This window comes from Pongo abelii, chromosome 18 (assembly GCF_028885655.2).
Source record: "Pongo abelii isolate AG06213 chromosome 18, NHGRI_mPonAbe1-v2.0_pri, whole genome shotgun sequence".
Taxonomy (NCBI): Eukaryota; Metazoa; Chordata; class Mammalia; order Primates; family Hominidae; genus Pongo; species Pongo abelii.
Window position 1 is genome coordinate 30,255,387 of NC_072003.2, and position 13,068 is coordinate 30,268,454.

The 13,068-nt window shown below is 44.0% G+C and overlaps 1 pseudogene; it reads right to left on the minus strand.

Moving 5' to 3' along the window:
• Positions 1-10,133: 10,133 nt before the first annotated feature.
• LOC100447015 (putative elongation factor 1-alpha-like 3) lies at positions 10,134-12,065 on the minus strand (annotated as a pseudogene).
• Positions 12,066-13,068: the final 1,003 nt, after the last annotated feature.

A 13,068-nucleotide genomic window follows, 5' to 3' on the forward strand; every position in this document is an offset into this window, starting at 1 on the left:
ACAAAAATTAGCTGGGCGTCGTGGTGGGCACCTGTAGTCCCAGCTACTCAGGAGGCTGAAACAGGAGAATTACTTGAACCTGAGAGGCGGAGGTTGCAGTGAGCCGAGATTGTGCCACTGCACTCCAGCCTGGGCGACAGAGCAAGACTCTGTTTCAAAAAAAAAAAAAAAGAAAGAAAGAAATGAAGCACTGATACATGCTACGACATGAATGAACCTTGAAAACATTATTTTAATTTAAAAAAAGAAGCAAGTCTCAAAGAACCATACAGGATTCAGTTTATTTGAAATGTCCGGAATAGGCAAATCTACAGACGCAAAACATAGATTAGTGGTTGTCTAGGGCTGTGGCCATGGGGTGTGGGAGAGTGGGAGAGTTTGGGATGATGGCTACGGGATGAATATGTTATTGGAGTAATGAAAATGTTTTTAAATTGATGGAGATGATTGACGCACAATTGTGTGAATATACGAAAAGCAAATGAATTGTAAGAAAATGGCTTACATTCCTTAGACTTACAAAATGGGGAGCAGGGAATGGAGATAGGTGAAGACAGAGAGGTCAGCAGAGCGAAGCTGAGAATCATTAGGTTAACAAAGGTGGCTCGGGAGCCCACCAAGCGGAGGCAGCATCAGGGCAGGGGAGTCTGCCTGAACAGGGACAGGATCATTGTTCATGGGCGTGCACGTTCCCACACCAGGGCATCCTATAGAACGGCGAATGGGGGCTGAATTTACCCAGGCTCTGCTTACCAAGCCCCTGCCCACACGACTGATCCTGCCCCCAGGCAGTTTTTAATAACTCACCCTAAGGCCCTGTTTGGGGCTCGTGGCCCTCCTGCCAAGCTGACTCAGTCCTGCTCTAACAAAGCTATGAGACCATGTTCCTCCCACGTCTGGGTCCATAAGTCTCTGCTACGGCTGACCCCAGCCCTGGTCCAGGAGTAAACGTGACCCAGGACCAGCCAATCAGAGGGCTCCATCCCCTTGAACACCGGGATTGGTTCAAAGACAAACATGTGACCTAAAATGATCCAATAAGATTCTCTCTCCCAAGAATTTGAATCTTAAATGACGTGACCCAATGCTGGAAAGTGATTGCAGCTATTTCATCGTGATGGTGAAGCTGTGAGCACAGTGCTACCAGGCCCTGCCTCCCAGCCCCCCATCCAGCTGTGGTGGTTCAGTGGTTCCTCCAACACGCTGATCCACCCCACAACCTTGCCATGAAGCCTGTGTTTTCTGCCTGTGTTGCTCTCTCTCACTTGCAACCACAGACTGGACCCTGCAAGTGCTGTATGATCTAGCAAGGGGTCTCCCCAGCCAAGCACCCCCTGAGCCCAGCCTCCGGAAGGTTCCTCTCCATACTCTACAAGGTCTTTGTCTCTATGCGCTTCTCGGTACATACAAGGTCAATAGCAGCTTTTTAGAGGTAACTCCATCAACTGGCCAGGAAACCCTTCCCAGACTTCCTCTCCAGCTTCCTGAGGTTAATCTGACCCCAAAGGAGAGGCAGTGGGTGCCAGAAGCAGATCCTGCTGGGTGCCAGGACACTCATGGACTATGGGACTTTGGGCAGGGTGTCACCCCTCTGAAGCCCTCCGTTTCCAAATTAGAAAAATGAGACGGTCAGAGTGCTCCCATTTACAGAAGCAGAAAGGGGTGGGATGGCAGAATGTTTAGGAGCGTGGAGGCTGCCTGCTTAGAATCCCAGCTCTGCCCCTAACTGCCTCTCTGCCTCAGCTTCCTCCTCCACAAATTAGGGACAGAAATAGGACCCACTTCCTTGGGTTGTTCTGAAGATCAAATAATTTCACATTTGTGAAGTGCTTAGAACACTGACCAGCAGGTGGAAAAGTTCAACGAATGTGAGCTATTAATAATATTATATTACATTGTATAAGGACTGCATATATATCATATCTTCTACATATCACAAAGACCTGGGAAGTCAATTCTGTTATCACTGTTTTATATATGAGAGAACAGCTTGGAGATGTAAAGTGACTTGCCCAAGGTCACATAGGCAGGAAAGAAAGGACCCTGGATCCATACCCAGGGTTGCCTGACTCAAATAAGCCTGTGATTTTGACTATTTGCCCTTCCTGCTCTGATATTCTCAACCACTGTTTCCCAATGTGTTACCACTAACAGGACACAAGATGATATTAAGTCATATGTGAATCATTTGTTTTATGATATTATTCATTTATTTTCATGCTTACCTTCTGTTCATGGCAAGTGAATGCAGGCTTTCCATTTACTCAATATATTTAAGTAAAAAAGAAAGTCCCTTAGCCTGGCACAGTGGCACATTCCTGTAGTCTCAGCTACTAGGGAGGCTGAGGCAAGAGGATCGCTTGAGCCCAGGAGTTTGAGTTCAGCCTGGACAACATAGCAAGACCCCATCTCTTTATTAAAAAAATAAATAAAACAGTTCTTTCATCAAAAAAGAAGGGTGGTAGATGTTAGTCCAAACTGCACCATTTTGTAAACCCCCCACCATTTCGCAGACCTTGGTCAAAGTGAAACATTCCATGGGGGTTCAGGCCATGAGAAACAGCCTGCCTCTTATCATATTCTACTGAGAGAAAGTTCAAGGAAAACCACATTCTGCTGGAACAAGGGCCAGAACCACCCATCCTGGGAACACATTATGAATATTTTCCCATGTAGCAGGCCATGCCCCCACATTCCAGACTCTTCCCCACAGGCCTATAATTGCCCCTGCCTGTAAGCAGTGGTGGACACTGACATTAAGCTGAACCCCCACCTCTGCAGGTTTATGCTGGACATAAATGCCTGCATTTGCTGTTGAGCTGCCCTCTCTCCCTCTCTGCATCTTTCCTCAACCCTTGTCTTCCCTTCAAAACTTACCCAAAGGATTATAAACCATTCTACTATAAAGACATATGCACACGTATGTTTACTGCAGCACTATTTACAATAGCAAAAACTTGGAATCAACCCAAATGCCAATCAATGATAGAGCAGATAAAGAAAATGTGGCACATATACACTGGGGAATACTATGCAGCCATAAAAAAGAATGGGTTCATGTCCTTTGCAGAGACATGGATGAAGCTGGAAACCATCATCCTCAGCAAACTAACACAAGAACAGAAACCCAAACACTGCATGTTCTCACTCATAAGTGGGAGTTGAAAAATGAGAACACATGGACACAGGGGGGAAACAACACACACCGGGGCCTGTCAGGGATGGGGAGCAAAGGGAGGGAGAGCATTAGGACAAATACCTAATGCACGAGGGGCTTAAAACCTAGATGACAGGTTGATAGGTGCAGCAAACCACCATGGCACATGTATACTTATGTAACAAACCTGCACATTCTGCACATGTATCCCAGAACTTAAAGTAAAATTTAATTTTTTTTAATGAGAATGGCTCAAGATGTAACTGAAGCTTTATTCCTGTGTTCATCATGCCCTTAAACTTCATTCAGTAAGATATATCTTCTTCTGCTTTCTTGGAAACTTCCCCTAGACTCTTCTGCTCTTGACTGCCAGATGACACCAGCACTAGAAATGTCAGCCCCACAAGAGCAGACATCTGTGTTGGTTTGACAATGTAACACAGCATCTAGAGCAGTGGTATGCAGTAAATATTTGCTGAAAGATTAAAAGAGTCTCAATTCAATAAATAGTGTGTCCAGACCAAAGTAGTCATCCAACTCTGAACTCAATTTAACCATCAAGCTTGCAGCTTCCCAGATCCACTCTATGTCGGACTGGAAGCTAGCACTGGGAAGGCGGGTGTAATTGGTTTCTTTCTTCCTTCAATCTGTCTGCTCCCATTGGGAAACTAAGACCTCTCCCTTCTGGGGCTGGTACATGGGAAGGAAAGAGGGCAAAGCAGTAGGAGTTGCAGTTACATGAACTCATGCTGTGCATGCTGGCTTTGTCGCCTCTAGACCTGGCAGATGTTGAATACTGATCCTCGCATGGAGGACTTGTTAGCACTTTAGAGTTTCCTGCTGGAGCCTTTCCATCTGAAATCTGGGTGCATCTCTATTACAGGTGTTCTTTCCTTGTCCCTATGCATTCACCTCCACATTCCAGAAGGCCCTATTGGATGGGTCCCACAACAATCCCACATCAGCTCCCCCTCCCCTAGCTAGTCCATAGGAAACAGCCATACATCCCTTGCCTTGACAACCTCTGCAAGTGCAAACTGAACCCAACAGAGTTTTCCTGGTACCACTGGCTACTTTGCCTTTTACAAGCGGGAAAGTGACTGAAGCACTGGTGTGTTCCATGTCTCCCAACTGCATGCAGGAAACACATTTGAAGCTCATCTAGGAGAAGAGTCTCTAAGAGTTGATAGTGCTCACCAAATACCTATGTGCTCCTCTGTTTCTCAGTCTCTGTTGCATTTGGATGGAGGCCGTGAAACAAGTTCTGGCCAGTGAAGTGAATGGAATGGCCATATGTCTCTTCTGGATAGAGGCACTTAAGAGCCAGATGTTTCCATCCTCTCTCCTCTCCCTTAAAGGCAATGAGTTCCAGACAGCACTACCATTAGAGGAAGAGGACAACCTGAACTGCACCAGACTTCAACTTGAGCTTGAAATAAATTGTTATTGGATTAAGCAACTGAGATTTCTGGGTTTATTTGTTACTATAACAAAGCCTGTCCTATCCCGACTAATATATCCCATATTCTAGTCTTAAGGTTGTGCTCTGCACACCCATCCCTAGCTTTGAGATAAAGAGAGCAGGTACCATATATTCCCTAAAGTAGGGAGAGGATAAGGCTTGCAGCAGTGCTTTCTGTACAGATATCGTCTTTACAAATTATTGTATCTTCTTCATTCTCAATTATTTTCTATTTCTGAAGCAGGTAAAAGGGGATTGAGAATTGTGGTATATGTGCCCAACTATTTCATTCAAAAATCTACATAGCTGGGTGCAGTGGCTCGTGTCTGTAATCCCAGCACTTTGAGAAGCCGAGGCTGGCAGATCACTAGAGGTCAGGAGTTCGAGACCAGCCTGGCCAACATGGTGAAACCTCATCTCTACTAAAAATACAAAAATTAGCCAGGTGCGGGGGCAGGCACCTGTAATCCCAGCTACCAGGGAGACTGAGGCACTAGAATCACTTGAACCTGGGAGACAGAGGTTGCACTTGAACTCCGGGAGACAGAGGAGCTGAGATCATGCCACTGCACTCCAGCCTGGGTGACAGAGCAAGACTCCGTCTCAAAAAAAAAAAAAAGAAAAGAAAAAATCTGCATACAGTGAATTGGCACCTCAGTTCAAAATTTCCCTTCTATCTTATCTTCGTGCCTAAGTGAAACTTCAGTTTTAACATCCTATTACACAAGACCGTTGTGCAAATAACAAGATTGAATGATATTAATTACCATTCCATGCATTAAGTTGTGCTGGGCAAGTAACATTCATTATTATATTTAATTATCATAGCAACTCTTAGAGACAAGTTACTTTTGTTATGATCCTCATTTTACAGATGAAGAAACTGAGGGTCAGAGAGGTAAGTGACTTGCCCAAAGGTACACACTAGGAACCAGAAAAACAGGGACTTCAACCCAAGTCACGCTGGTGCCAACACCCCTACTGGCAAGCCACATGAACCTCCCTGCCTTGAGCTTCTTCAGTAACAAGGTCAGGAAACTAAAGTTCCCTGACATCACCTGTCTGCCTGTTGGTCAGCAGTGGTAGTGACAACACCAGTATTTGTATCCAGGTCCCTGTCACCAAAGCTGGTGACTATACAACCTCCATGTTTGTCAGGCATCCAGTAGGCAGTAGGTACATGATAACATTAGCTCCTCCTTCCATCTGCAGGGAACAACCCAGTTAATCAACCTAATGGCTTTCCTTTCAAGAGTACCAATCTCTTTGGCATATCCAGCAGATATATCCAAGGTTTCTTAAGGTTTACACCTCTCCGTACACCATTCCCATGACCATCCCTTAAGAAGTCCCCTCTGTTTCACTCCCAACTTCCCTTTGAAAGATCTATTCCTCTCCTCCCTCCTCCCAGAAACCGTCCAACACCTCTGTCCTCCTTGGTCAATTGTTCTAGACGTATTATTTACGGCAAACTCATTTGTCCCTAACACAAATGTAAGATGTAATTCCCCAAGAATTCAAATGTAATTTAAAGTTATTTTCCAATATCTAAATTGCCTTTTATTTATTTAGGGCAATATTTCAGCAGGAGCCTCCCAGCCAAAGTGCCAGCGTTTGTTTACAGTGTCAGGCCCAGCAATGGTGGGAAACCACACACCCCAGACACAGACATTACCGATTAAAAAAGTAATTACAACATTGAACACAGCCTTAAATAAAAGCAAAAATGCAGGAGACAAGAGGGGAAGCAAAAACATAAATCGGAAACAATGCCGTTTTCCCCAGATGTTTTGTAATATTTGCAGCCTGCATAGTACTGGCGCCCTGCCCTGGCTGTGCCAGACACAAGCAAAGCATCCAGTGAGGAGGGGTGGGGTGGCTCTGCTCTGAAAAGAGGTGGAAAGAAGTGCCTAATCATCAGAGAACATCTGTCTGCCTGTTTGCCTGTCTGTCTTTTGTTTAACATCTTGCTCTGCTGAGCACCCACTTATACTGATCCTCAGGGGATTAATTGTATACTGTATTATGGCAAATGACCAAAACCCCACATAATCAAACTGACTTAACTAGGAAATGGGTATGTTCTGGTTCATGACAGACCATCTGTAGTTCTAGTTTCAGGCACAGTTGGATCTAGGGGCTCAACATCATGTAAGATCTCTCAGTCTCTATCACTTGGCTCTTCTTTCCACAAAGTTGACTTAATTTTCAATCAGGCGTTCTCTACCTGGTGGCTAACATAGAATCCTAGAAGCTTTAAGCTTACATCCCATCAGCTTAGTGTTCCCCCAAAGAAAAGAAGTGCTTCTTTTCCCACCATTCTAGCAAAAATATCAAGTCAGCCTTTCATTGGCCCAACTTGGGTCATGTGCTGATCCGTGAACCAATGATTGTAGCCAGGGAGCTTCAGTCCTTTCATTGGCCAGGCCTGGGTCAGATTCCCACCCCTTGAGAACAAAGGTAGGACCAGTCCCACCCAAACTGAGACTGAGAGCGAGGAAGATATAATTCATGAAAAGAAAATTGAGGTTCCCATGAGAGCTGAAGGAGCAATAAGACACTGGGTGAGTAAACAAGACTAATTTCCACCACAGATTTGAACACTTTCTGTCCGTTTCTAACACCTCTACTCTTTCTACAGTATCTCCAGACCACATTTTTAGACTTGTGAGTACAGTACAGTGACCTCTGCTCCATTGTTGGGAGGATAATAGGACTGTCCTATAGAATGTCAAACTTGCAGATTCTTCCCTTGATTTTATTAAAAGATTCTGTAAACTATAACATAGCACAACTGGGAACAGATGACATTTTGTAGCCACCAAGGGTAGCCTGCTTCAAGTGGCCCAGGACTTCCTGCAAGATGAATATAACAAGAGCTTTTGGGTTTGAATGAGTCAAATACTTGCTGTCTAATTGTCTAATAATTAAGTCACAGGAAAGGCAGGAAGTATAGTCACTGTAAGCATTTTTGGGTAGTCACACTTTGGACCTGACCCCAAACCAGTGTTCCTGGTTCCTGCTTATACCAAGGAGTGACTGTATATGTGAACTGATAGAATTGATTGTAGAGATGTAACTCTGGGGCCAAATGTGTGTAGCTCTTGGCCACACTTAGCACTGAAGGAGTCGGATCATTCTCTCTCAATAGATATCCAGAAACTGGGTCTCACATAATCACAGAACAAAGCATTCACAAGACTGTGCAAAACTTTCTTCAACAGCAACCCCTCTGGCAACAAGAGGCAACTGCAGCAGTGAACTAATCAGACCCCTGTCCTTAGCCACTTGTAGTTTAACCATGGGCAGACATTCACCTTGGAACTAAGAACACCTGTATGGTTCACAGATCATTTAAGGGGGCACAGAGAACTCCACAAGAAAAGTGATAAACATTCTACTAATAAGGCAGGTGGTTGCTGAAGCAATTCATAGAGAAAATGAAAGCAGTCTGCTTCATTCAGACCCCAAGTTTGTGGAGATGTTCTTGCTGCCGACACAAGGAATAAATGAGAGACTGGATCTAGGTTCCTAAGAACCATTCCTGGTATATAGGAATATAGTAATATTTGGCCTCTTATAATTCCAATCAACAGCACTTTTTCCCTTTTAAATTTTTTTTTTTAATTTTTTGAGACAGGGTCTTGCTCTGTCACCCAGGCTGGAGTACAGTGGTATGATCTCAGCTCACTGCAACCTCCACCTCCTTGGTTCAAGGGGCTTTTCTGCCTCAGTCTCCTGAGTAGCTAGGACTACAGGTACGCACCACCTCACTCGGCTAATTTTTTTTGTATTACTAGAGATGGGGTTTCACTGCGTAGGCTAGGCTAGTCTCGAACTCCTGACCTCAAGTGATCCACTCGCCTTGGCTTCCCAAAGTGCTGATATTACAGGCATAAGCCACCACATCCAGCCATTTTTTCAGTTTTTATTGTTGTTGTCACTTGCCAGAGACCATGATTGTCTCTTACTCAAACACCACTGTATTTAATGTAATCCCATCTGAAATTCTGTGAGGTAGATAGCATTATCATTCATCCTCACATTTTCAATTTTTTTAATGGAGGTTCAGAAAGGGAAAATGATACACCCAAAGTCACACCACGGTAAAACCAGGACTAGAACTCAGATTTCCCACTCCCCGACTATGCTTCCATTAACTAAGGGCTTAGTGCTCTCAAACACAATGGGCAAAGGGAGACAGAAAACTTGTGTTTCTTGAACATCTGTGATGGCAGGCACCACGCTGGGCACGTTTACATATATCAGTTCATTTACTCTTCTCCACAGTCCCATGAGGACTCTGTGGTATTATTTTCCCCATTTTAGTCAAATGGAGGCACAAAGAGAGAGGCAGGACCTTTCCCTGAATCACTGTACAGCTGGAGTCTCTGAAGGGATTCAGCCTAAAGAGGACATTTTTCCTGGAAGGAAGCTCCCTGCCCAGCGGGACTGGTGGAGTCTCATCCTCACTCCTACTCTCCAGAGACATCACTGAACCGCACCATGCTTCCCAGGAAATAAATTCTGGGCACACTCCAGGGTCCCTGAAAAAGACTCCCTCACCTCCAACTTTACCAGCTGGCTCCATCCAAGAGTGAAACTGGCCCAATTTTCCCATAGAATTTGGGGTGTAAACATATACAACTTTGGTATAAAAGGAAAAATTGAAGTTATTTGTTAAATATACTCAGTTCCTAATTGGTATCCATTTCTGTACTAAACATCACAAAAATATAGTCCAGACTCTCAAGCATGTAAATGAACAATTTTACAATTGTTCATTTGATTATAAGTCTGTGATATGGTTTGGCTGTGTCCCAACCCAAATTGCATCTTGAATTGTAGCTTCCATAATCCCATGTGTAGTGGGAGGGACCCAGTGGGAGGAAATTGAATGATGGGGGCTAGTTTTCCCATGCTGTTCTCATGGTAGTGAATAAGTCTCACAAGATCTGATGGTTTTATAAAGGGCAGCTAGTTCCCCTGCACACGCCCTCGTGCCTGCTGCCATGTAAGGTGTGCCTTTGCTCCTCCTTCCCCTTCCACCATGATTGTGAGGCTTCCCCAGCCATGTGGAAATGTGAGTTCATTAAACCACTTTTTCTTTATAAATTACCCAGTCTCAGGTATTTCTTCATAGCAGTATGAAAAGGGACTAATTCAGGCTGCTGCAAGGAACAGGAAAGGTCCAGAGACAAGGCAGAGCTAGAGCATGCTAGAAGACAGATCTTGTCTTGAAGAGTCTAAAACTGTCATTAAAGTCTCCCTGAAAGCTTGCAGATTTACACTTAGGGATTTATAAGTGCTCAGCAATAACTTATTAAAATTTTAGTGTGTTCACACATACTAGCACATTCTGGATCATCTCCCTGACAGCCAGAATGGAATCCATGCAATGATTTGATTTGTGATCATTTTGGGGTCTAGTAATAATGTGTGTTTTTTCTCATTAAACTTTGTTTTAATGAGTCTCAAAATTCTGTGACATATTTTTGGTCAAGTTGCTTCCATTGAAAAGTACTGATTTTAAAAACTAATAATTTAAAACTGCCACACGAAAAAACAAAACAAAACAAAAAACCGAAGTGGTCCACAAAACATTCTCCTTTCCTTCTGAAGGTTTTATGATGCATTGTTATCATTAACCAGTCTTTTACTATTAAACTTAAATGGGCAATTGAAACAAACAGTTCTGAGACTGTTCTTCCACCAATTAAGACCAGGATAGCAGGTATTAGGGATAATATTCATTCAGCCATCTGAGCTTTCTGGGCAGACTTGATGACCTTGCCATCTCCAGCAGCCTTCTTATCCACTGATTTGATGACACCCACGGCAACTGTCTGTCTCATATCACGAATAGCAATGCGACCCAGAGGTGAATAGTCTGAGAAGCTCTCAATACACATGAGCTTTCTGGGAACCATATCAACGATGGCAGCATCACCAGAATTTAGGGCCATCTTCCAGATTTTTACCAGAATGGCGATCAATCTTTTCCTTCAGCTTAGCAAACTTGCAGGCAATGTGAGCCATGTGGCAATCCAGTACAGGGGCATAGTCCGCACTGATTTGGCCTGGATGGTTCAGGATAATCACCTAAGCAGGGAAGCCAGCTGCTTCCATTTGTGGGTTTTTTTTGCTGTCACCAGCATCATTGCTATGACAAACCTCCTTGACAGACATGTTCTTGACATTGAAGCCCACATTGTGCCCAGGAAGAGCTTCACTCAAAGCTTCATTGTGCATTTCAACACAATTTACTTCAGTTGGAACACTGACAGGAGCAAAGGTGACCACCATGCTGGGTTTGAGAACACCAGTGTCCATTCGGCCAACAGGAACAGTACCAATACCACCAATTTTGTAGACATCCTGGAGAGGCAGGCACAAGGGCTTGTCAATTAGACAAATTGGTGGTAGGATGCAGTCAAGAACCTCAAGCAGTGTGGTTCCACTGGCATTGCCATCCTTACGGGTTGCTTTCCATCCCTTGTACCAAGGCATATTAGCACTTGACTCCAGCACGTTGTCACCATTCCAACCAGAAATTGGCACAAATGCTACTGTGTCAGAGTTGTAGCCAATTTTTTTTTTTTTTTTTTGAGATGGAGTTTCACTCTTGTGGCCCAGGCTAGAGTGCAATGGTGCGATCTTGGCTCACGGCAACCTCCAACTCCTGGGTTCAAGCAAATCTCCTGCCTCAGCTTCCTGAGTAGCTGGGATTACAGGTGTATGCCACCATGCCCAGCTAATTTTTGTATTATTAGTAGAGACTGGGTTTCACCATGTTGGTCAGACGGGTCTTGAACTCCTGACCTCAGGTGATCCACCCGCTTCAGCCTCCCAAAGTACTGGGATTACAGGCATGAGCCACTGTGTCCTGCCAAATTTTCTTAATGTAAGTGCTGACTTCCTTAACAATTTCCTTGTATCTCTTCTGGCCATAGGGTGGCTCGGTGGAATTCACTTTGTGAACACCAACAATTAGTTGTTTCACACCTAGTGTGTAAGCCAGCAGGTATGCTCACAGGTCTGCCCATACTTGGAAATACCAGCTTCAAATTCACCAACACCAGCAGCAACAATCAGGACAGCACAGTCTGCCTGAGATGTCCCTGTAATCATGCTTTTGATGAAGTTTCTGTGTCCAGGGGCATCAATGATAGTCACGTAGCACTGTCTGGTCTCAAAATTCCACAGGGAGATATCAATGGTGATACCACATTCATGCTCAGCTTTCAGTCTATTTAAGTCCTAGGCATACTTGAAGGAGCCCTTTCCCATCTCAGCAGCCTCCTTCTCAAATTTTTCAGTGGTTCTTTTGTCAATGCCACCACATTTGTAGATCAGATGGCCAGTGGAGTTGGACTTGCCTGAATCTACATGTCCAATGATGACAATGTTGATATGAGTATTTTCCTTTCCCATTTTGGCTTTAGGAGTAGTTTTCATAACACCTGTGTTCTGGTGGCAAAACCATTGCAAAAAAAAAAAAAAAAAAAGAAGAAGTAATAATGTTTTAATTGCCCCGGGACAAGGGGGAAAAGGCCGGTGTAGACTTTATACATAAATGATGTGTTTGTGCCAGATAAAGACTGTGAGATATGATGAGGTTTCTCTTCAAATAATCTAATAAATCTTTTATTCTTTAATTCATAGTACCCCCCACCCCCTGCTTTTCCTTTTTCTCTTTTTTCCTTTTTGCCTTTGTTGAATGCCCAGACACACCACAATACCAGGCATTATCAGTACCAACTCACATTCCTTTCCTTATTTAAAAAAAAAAAAACTAACTTTCTAGCTCATTACAACATCCCTTCCCCTTCCTCGCCACCTTCTTTTATGTGCCTACCTTATCTAAAAAAATTCAAGTGTTTAGCCAATCGAAATTAGTTTAAATTGTATGACTTGACTCTGGCCAATGGGGAAAGGGTAAAGGGGCAGGACCTGCAACAAAAATAAAGACTCTTGTGCCCCTTTGTTCAGGTGTGCTCTCATGGCAACTGGCCAAAGAGGCACCCCTATGCACAGAAGTAAAATTACTTTGTTAAAAATCCTTTGTTCGAGTGTTCAATTTCCTTAAAATTTTAAGTGTTATTCCTAACAAGACCAACTGAATGGCTTGAAATGCCAGTTATGTTCAAGAACCAAACTGAGGTTCACTCACCCAGAGCAGTAAATCCAGATACCTACCCAGAGGTGTTTGCAGTGATAGAAAGAAAGGCATTTATTGCAGGGTGTCCAACAAGGAGAATCAGGGCAGGTCATGCTTCAGACCCAGTGGTTACAAGCCAAGTACCTGCAAGGTAAAAGTTTTTTCGTTGGTAGTGATGGTGGTTTTCTTTAGACAGGGTCTTGCTCTGTCCTCTGTTGCCAAGCCTAGAATGCAGTGGCATGATCATAGCTCACTGTAGCCTCAATCCCCTGGGCTCAAGTGATCCTC